Raw genomic sequence first — 8,100 nt, forward strand, 5'->3', positions numbered from 1 at the left:
AAGAAACAAAAAAGGAACCCCCAAACCTGTAGACTGTTAAGAGGAGCACAATGTTATTCCAAAAAATATGTACTGTATTAATTACATTCTCACTTAAGTATGTCTATCCTGTCTTTTGCTGGCATGCCTTCCCTACTAGGAGAAACTCCTAGTAGGAGTTTAGTTTACTCATACTTAGTTAAGGACAGATATCTTTACTAGTGTGAGAGAAAGCTACTTGATTTGTTGGTGGAATTGAGCATGGAGGCTTTCATAACTGATGTTCCTGATGTCCATTTTCTTGCATCTTATTTCTTCTCCAACATTTGAAGTCCTTGAAGGCTAAGGTGAACAGCAAACAGATTTTATATGCCACTGTATCATATATATATTTTTTTTTAAATTGTAAATGTTGTTCTGCATTTCTGAATAGTACAGATCATTATGGATTTTTTATAGTATCTTATAAGGGGAAGCTACTATATAGTATTCTTAACCAACTTTTTTCATTGTGATATTCATGTAGTTGACAGTGTTCAAAAATATAATTCCACTCAAACATGGAGTTAGCTAACAACAAACTTAGATCTAGTGTCTCAACAGATTATTCTGTTTACAACTTCTCTAACATTTGCTTAATGGCTAGAGCCTCATATAAAATATGAACTTTTGTGAACTCTACTTATGAGTGACAGGTTAGTTTATTCAGTTAAATGACTAAGATATGTGCAGTGTATTAGTATATAAAAGGAAATTACATATACAAAAAATGAATTGCTGCAAAGTAAGGTGCTTCTGTGGTTACAGTGCCCTGTCGGTGCCCTTGAATATGCCTGAACTTATTAATATTTTAAGCCATATGAAACAATGATATCTGTATGCAAATAAAATCTTATTTTAAGTGTGACCTAGATTTACATAGAGAAACTGTGTTTCTGAATACCTCAGACAGTATTTCTGAGGGCTTTTTTTTGTATTTTTTCTTCCCATGCAACTTGCATGATGCTGGAAATATATGCAGATTTTATGAGAGTGTAGAGATTGACCTATTGATACTGATCAGTTTTCCAATGACAGTTTTTATAACAGCATGCAGAACCTATGAGCAAAGGAACATTTGGCTGACAGTATGTGTGGTTATTTCCATAATGATTGGCATTTGTGCTAGTGTCTCTATCTCTGGTTTTAAAAGGATCAAATACTTCAATCGAAGTAGGAGCAAAGTCTAATATTCCCTTGCTTTATGCAAAAAGGAGTAGAAGGCTGAAGGGAACTGGAAAAATTAAGCATTGGAATGACCGGGCTTTGTGCAGTACAAAATAAGCCTTTGTTTTGCTTTCATACTCATCACAAATCTGACCTTCCTTTTCTGCCTTGGGTTTTCCTGGGTTTAGTTTTTAGAACAGTGTATATTTTGTTCTTAACTTGAATATCTTGAAGTAGCATGTATGGAAAACAGAAGACAAGCTTTTCTTTCTGTGTTTAAAATAGTGAATCTTAACTCAGTTTCTTATGTCACTTAGACTTCCACCTTAAGTGTGTGATGTTTTAAAGTAATTTTAGCAAATTTCTGTTTGTTTTAAATAAGAGCCCTTCTAGATTTGGCATGCCACTTATTTCAGGATTGGTGCTCTGATATGCTTTGAGTAAAATAATTGGCATACTCCTCATTTACCATGTGATGAAGTCCAGCCATGAGCCGTCATATGAACTACCTTTATGCAATCAAGTTATACCACTTTAAGCACACTTTAAGTGCTGTTTTCATTGTACTTTTACCATACTTGCCAGCTTTTGTAAGCCTGGAATAGCTTTGTTGTCAGCCTAAATTTATGCACGGTCAATCTATACAAGTTTGTTTTTGTTTGTGCTAGTGTTGCTCTTCAGCTAAATATTTCTCCTCTGAAGCCCTTCTCAGCTAATGCAATTACAGGACAGTAATCACGCTCCTTCTTAATTCATCTTCTTGCTGGATTAAGCAAAGAAATTTTAGTACGCTGAGAGATGCTTGTTTCACCTGATCATTGTTAGCCCTTCCCGGATGCTTTTAAAAAATATGTTTGTAATGTTTAATGAAAGGATTTTTTAAAATAAAGTTTTAGAGGAAATAGCATTGCACAGGACAGAACTAGAAAATGAATTGTGATTTTGATTAACCATTTTCCACACATTTTTATCAGAGTGTTTGAGAAGACACTGCTCTGCATGTTTCCTCTCTCTCTATTTACCCTGTTTTTGTAACTGCGTGGACCACAGAGATAAGATGAAACCTTTGAATGGCATTGTGACACTGCTTACATATTTTGACTCCCTGCTCTCCAAATGGTAATTTCTTCTGTTTTTAGGAATATGATGACAAGTGGAGTACTAATCAACACTTTTTTTTTTTTTTTTTTTTTTTTTTTTTGCTTCTAAAGCATGCTGAAAGCTGTTAATCGTGCATGTTGTTGCCAAAATAATAATGCTCATACTGCCAACTCACTATTATATTCGGTCTTAAAAAGAAAAAAGGGGGGAGGATGGAATTTGAGAGCTGTTAGTAAAGAAGATAGTTCTTTCATTCCCCTAGTGTATAATAATGGAAGGCTAAAGAAATTCTGTGAACTATAATCACACTTTCTGTAAGCTTTTGTTTCTTGAAAAAATCTTTCTAGTTTTCACCACAAGCTGTAAAGCTACATCTTGATGAATAAAATAATTATATATAGTGAAAGAACCTTAAGGAAAATGTTATAATTTAGTACAGTATTTTATTGGTTATGAATAAAATGTCCCTATCTATACATACCTCCAACATGCACCTTGTGAGACTTTCTTTAATAGTCTCTGCTGGTTTATAATTTATAAAGTCAGAAGTTAATGTACAAAAGTGCTACAGTAGCACATTTTAACAAGGGAAGAAGGAAGTTAAGCTGCAAAATATTCATCATAAAGATATTTTTCCCACTGCCAAAAAATCTGTATTCATGACTAAATTCCTAATACATTATGCAAAACCTTCATGAATTTAGTAAAAACATAAACCATACTTCTGTAGATGTGTTACCAGGATCAACTGCTTTGAAACAAATTTCTTAAACCACTCTATTTTTGTTTCCTCTGACACAGTTAGTGTAAGCATTTATTTCAAAATTCCTTTTCTCACTTTTATCTTAAAATTTTTAATAGCTTCATTTTTCGCTCTCATTTCCTTCATTTATTTTAAAAGTAATACATTTGAATATTCAAGTTGCCAAGGGAATCTCTAATGCATCTTTTAAATTGGGTTGGCTAGCTTTTTAACAAAATCGAACCAGGATATATTTTTTTGTTATTATTTTAATCAATAAATAAATGAGGGGTGTGATGGCAGCAGCAAGAGAGGTCAACATCCCTGTCACTCTTCCAGCATGAATGGGCTATTTGTTTTGTTGGTCTTAAAAAAAGTTTAATTTCTTCAGAATTTTCTAAATATTACTTTATCAACTAGAAGTTAGAGTTTCATCTTGGTTGGATAAATGAGAACAGATCCATCCCCCCCAGCTGTCTGAATGATATTTGAAAATCCAGTTACTGCCCACACAGTAATATCTTCAATATGATCTCAATGTTCTGTGGAGAAATAGTTCTGAATTTACCCACTGGTGGCTGTTCACCTTTACTCAGATGACAGGCATGTAATGAGAATGACTCCAAATGCTGTATTCTCACTGCACTTAATTTTTAAAGAAGATTTTCATAGTTTTAGTCATTCTAAAATTCTTCAGTCGTTTTCCATTATGAAAATAAAGAAGTGAAAAGGAAAAGCAGATATCAGTATTTTGGAATTATATTGGAATATATTATAGATATATATAGATATTATATTATAGATATGTATAGATATAGACAGATACAGATATAGATGTTATAGATATATATGGATGTATAGATATTTTTTATATATATATATATATATATATATATATATATATATAAAATTGGAATTTTTGGAGTCCTTCTTGACCGTGGTATTTCATCTTTGAATGGTTTGTCTCAAACAGTAGCACGTAAAAGTTATTGTTGATAATTTTTTCTTCTCTTTCAAGATTGAAAAACTGCATTTCAGAAGTAGTTCTTCCAGTGGTCACTTCATTGTATTTGCTATGGAAGCAAAGTCTTCCACGTTTAGTGAAGACACCAAGTTATCTTTTGGAACAAAACTGCTCATACCAGCTTGAGAAGATGATGATGATGATGCATGTGGAGCACAGAAAATGAAATATAAGAAGAAAAGATATAAGTAGAAAATGAATATAATAACAATACCAGGTAATATCATCAGTTCTGATCATTTGTTGTACTGAACAGGGATGAAGTTCCTTACATAGTAATATTATTTAAAAGACATATGAACTAGGTTTTTGTAATACAATGTAGATTGTTTGCAGCTAGGGAAAAACAAAGTCTTATTTATTTTAATTTTTTTAAATGTTTATGTTACATCAGAGTTAAGCACTAATGTAGATATGGAACTGAGATGCTTTGGCTTATTTGCCATTGAATGATGGAAAATCATCCAGTACTAATATTTTTTCTTTTTTCTAAAACACGAAGACTGCAACGTATATGGATTCCAGAGCTCAAATTGCTGTCTACTCAAATTTATTTTTATACATATATATATAAAACAAAGATGGGTTAATATTGAACAATAAATTCAGCTGAACATGACAGGAAGCAAGAGAAGGAACGTAGGGTGGAAAGAGAAATAAGATAGGAGTTTTAGGGATTTTTTTTTTTTACTAGTGTTGTGTAGTATGGATATTGCAAATACCTGTCACTCTGAGATGATTGCAGATTGTGCACTGCTTTTTTCTCTCTTTCCCCATCATTTCCACCCCCCAGCCTCCAGCTCTTTTTCAGTAAGGTTTTAGAACAGAGATCTAAGCAGTGCATAACTGTGCCTTTGTTTTAATGTGGTGATTGGTTGCTGCAGTCAGTGATAACCCGGGTAGCTCAAAATAGCCATATTGCAGTGCCTGCTTAGCACTGGTTGCAGCGGAACCAGTCACTGAGAGTTTAGGAACTCAGGACTTGGCTCATAAGGGATAAAATATTTCATTAAATTTTAGTGGAAAAGCTTTTAAATAGTAGTACACAGAATCTGTTTCAATATAATTATGTATTTTTCATGTGTGAAATTAAATTGAGTAGTAATGTGGTTTCCAGCAGACGTGAACTGCGTGGTGTTTTCATGGTGATGTTTAGCAGTGTTTCTTTTAATTTATTCTGATTTATATATTTTCACTACTTCTGTAGAACCCCCATACACCAATTGAACAAAAGTATTTTAAAGTATGATAACAAAAGTCTTAGACTGTTCAGGTCAGAGATTTGATTCTATGCATTTTAATTTTTTGGCAGTAAAGAAAAGCATCTTAGCCTCAGAACAGTTCCTAGTGTCTGGGTGTAACTGAGATGATGTATTTCTACTGATATAGGTTTCGTATTAGAAGAATTTATGCTTCATTAGTTTCTGTAATTTGTGTAACACAGTCTAGTAGAAACATAATGCAAAGCAAGTTATTTATGTGAATGGAAAGGTTATGGTAAAGGAAGTAAATGACTTTGGAATGATCAGTGTGATGTTGGAGGCATCAAAAAAAGTAACAACACAGCTTCATCTTGCACACCAACCTGTTTGATCAGTCCTAAACCAACAGGCATGGTATATGCATGGTATATGACCAAAAAAGAAGGCTATGAAAGAGAGAACAGTTTATTTTTTTCCTCCTGATTTCTGTTTTTCTACTATTGCTATGTATGAACAAACAAACAAACCAGTTCTGTAATGGCATGGCTCAGAACTTTTTTTCTATTTTTTGTTTTGAATTCTTGATGTAGCAGTTTTTTATTGCATGTACTAGTAAAGCAGGAAGCAAGTAAAGACAGACTCTTAGGTGAGTAGTGCACAAGTTCAGTTTAACAGTAAAATAGAATTAACCTGCCAAAGAAAAAAATAAAGTAAAAATGAGACCAATAGTTATTCATTGGCAAGGTATCTATCTTGTATCTACCTTCATAGTTGGGTTTTATTGTTTATTTTTATGTTGCCATTTGTTTATGTACTTCTCTATTACCTGTCATAAAAAAAGGAGGTAGAAATGTTGGGATGGAGCTTAGCGTTAAGGATGAAAGTTATTATGCTTAATCTGTCCAGTAAATGGAGTTTTCTGCGTCTAGGCATAAAGTACAGTGGGTACTATGTTTGACACACAGCTATTACTTGTTTCATGTTTTCCCTGCTGCTTGTCTTGATGCATGTTGAAACACAATATTAATAAGACCTAAAAATGTTAATTCCTCTTGCCACACAAATGATTGTTTTGTGTTTGTTATTTCTTTTTCCTTAAATTTCCTTCTCTTAGAGGAGGAAGTTAGCACTGTTTATGGGAAATAAAAGCTCTAATTCTGTCATGAGCATCTTATGGCATAATTTTGAAATGTGCTTAAGCATTTATAATTGAGCAACTTACCCTGGCCCTATTAAGAAAAAAATGCCTTCTGGAACTAAATAATTAAGTGGTTACTGTTTGATTGACTTTGCATATCTGTTTCATGGTTTCTCAGGTCTTATTTGTGAGATGAATATAACAGCATTTCCAAGAGAAAAAGTAAATAAAGATGATGTTATACCATCGATCAGAGTTTTTATTTGATTATGTAGAACTTATTGTTATCCTATTCTGCACTGCTTCTGAGAATTATTTGAATTAATGTGAAGGAAGCTTTTTGCATGGACTGATACATCTGTATCAAGTCTTCCATGGTGAAATCTTAAATCTCCTATGCCATTTGCTCAAAATAAGCTAGTGCAATAGAACTGCTATTATGCTTGAGTTGTACATGGATGTTCTTATACACACACCTGGATGTTCACAGCAGAAGATGGTTTTAATTTATTGTCATTCAATATCCTGGACTTCTACAAACAAAAGTAAATGAGTCAAGCTTAAGGTAAAAATGAATACTCCACAGGTGATAGCAGCTGAATCTATTCTATCCTTATTTATACTGTTGGATTCAAAAGCAACTTGACTAAAGATTAAAATTACACCAGTAGGAAATTAATGTCAGTAAGTGCAAAATAATCATCTGAATATGCATATCTGAGCGAAAAATCTAGATATGCTTTCAAATGAAGAGCAGCCTGCTGAAGGAAAAGAAATATAGAAGCACCTCTTCTTTTGAGATTGCTTCTTTCTCTCTGTTAATTGTAATCATTATTTGTAATCATTAGTATGTAATCACCAAATATGGTGAAAAGCACCAAGTCTTCAAAAAGTGAAGGTGATTTGAAGGTCTTTTTTTATTTACTTCCCCCCCACAATCTAAATATTGTAGTTCAGTTACAGCCTGTCGTTTAATATGCAGACTTATTTTTCTTTTACTTGCTGGTTTATTTTGATCAATCTGGTTTGGGGATTTCAAGTTTTGAGGCACTGCATACCAAGTAACCATAGATTTGGATAGAAAATGGTATTTAAGTTAAAGATGTTCGCAAATTAGCTGATTTTCATACTACCATTTCTAAAATATTCGAAAATAAATTACTATATACTATTTGCTTTGGTGATAATCCTGACAATCAAAAGTGATAATGTAGACATCTCTTTGGTAAGTGTTGAGATGTATAATGAAAAGAAAACAGTTAATTTTATTAAAAACTGAGAAATTGAACTTAAAGGATGTTATCAACTACGCTGAAGTTTAGTAGTTTATCTAATAATGCAGAAAAATCTAAAACTCTCAAAAAGATGGTAAGTTAAGTTCATTGTATAAGAGGAATAACAAGGGAATAATGAATCACAATGTTTAAAAGAGCAATTAACCATGAAATTCTTGAGCATAAAACATAATTACAATTGGAATTGATTTACTGTGTTTAAAGATTTAAGACAATGGAAATGATCATCTTCAATAAGTAATGAGAATCAGCAGGATGGTATTAAATTACCTAAGCCATTACAATCTTCTTGTAAGAGTAGAATTTTTTTGTTATGCTAGTTGAGCATCTTTAACGTGATGCAGTAGCAATATACAAAGCATAGTAAAAAATGTAAACAGTGTAAATGTAATTAATATTATAATATTTTATTT

The 8,100-nt window shown here is 32.5% G+C and overlaps 1 long non-coding RNA gene across 1 annotated transcript in view; it reads left to right on the top strand.

Annotated features, from left to right (window-relative positions):
* LOC122178554 overlaps positions 1-4,081 on the top strand; it is a 5,966-nt gene extending 1,885 nt beyond the window's left edge. The window contains exon 3 of the long non-coding RNA XR_006178377.1: positions 4,047-4,081. This is a non-coding gene — a long non-coding RNA (uncharacterized LOC122178554). The remainder of the gene's footprint in view (positions 1-4,046) is intronic.
* The last annotated feature ends 4,019 nt before the right edge of the window (positions 4,082-8,100 follow it).

Source organism: Lagopus leucura, unplaced genomic scaffold (genome assembly GCF_019238085.1).
Source record: "Lagopus leucura isolate 7727_CA_CO unplaced genomic scaffold, USGS_WTPT01 Super-Scaffold_100002, whole genome shotgun sequence".
Lineage (NCBI taxonomy): Eukaryota > Metazoa > Chordata > Aves > Galliformes > Phasianidae > Lagopus > Lagopus leucura.